Here is an 852-nt window from a genome sequence, read left to right as displayed (position 1 = left end):
AGGAAGACATTTCTTATCCACAAAGTCATCAATAATGTTATTCACACATGATCTCACATTTTACAGCGAATCTTATACTGAAATATCTGAAATTCCACACCTAAAATTGTGTGTCACTAGATAGTGGAAAAGTTACTGATATCGTACAACAAATTAGTAACAAACTCACTAGAAATGGGGTGAGTTGATTTACAGGACAAATGTGGATCCTCTGGATGAAACCAAAAACAGTGGGCTGACATTCTGTAGGGTTGTGAAAGTGAAGATTCAACATGTGACATGAAGAACTGAATTGACCCAAAAGATCTCCCTGTATCCTGAATTTTCACAAATAAGTTAGTATCTTTCTGGACCACCATGGGCTGCAGGTTCTGTAGGACAGTCCAATACAGTGCAGGATATTAGCAAACAGATAATAAAATACAATTGGTAGGGGATTTGCGTGAAGATTGTGATGGAGTGACACATACTAGAGGGGCTGCGCAGAATTCATCCCAGTGGAGTTGCTTAGTGGGAAGTTCAACGCTGCTGCAATGCAGGAGGAGTATAATAAAGATAAGTAGACACAGACCCATGGGGTTTTGAGGAACTGGGGGCTTTAGTTCTTACCAAGGTGGAAACCGGCTGGGGCTTGACCTTGGCCCTGCCACTGTCACTGCTGGAGCTGGTACCATTTGGAGTGAGTAGTGGGGCTTGGTCTCAACACAGCCACAGTTTGCCACCGCCTGCTCCGGGGCAGGGACTGGACCCTTGCGGGTCCACCAATAGGGATCAGGATTTGGCTGCATTGTTGATTTTGTTTCCATCTCTTCTCTCCATCCCCCCTAAGTCTTGGAGGGCTGAATAGGGCCT

The sequence above is a fragment of the Echinops telfairi genome, unplaced genomic scaffold, assembly GCF_000313985.2.
Source record: "Echinops telfairi isolate 266 unplaced genomic scaffold, ASM31398v2 ScPeMD7_7441;HRSCAF=8479, whole genome shotgun sequence".
Taxonomy (NCBI): Eukaryota; Metazoa; Chordata; class Mammalia; order Afrosoricida; family Tenrecidae; genus Echinops; species Echinops telfairi.
The sequence above is the reverse complement of the archived record's forward strand: the minus strand, read 5'-3'. Positions refer to the sequence as shown.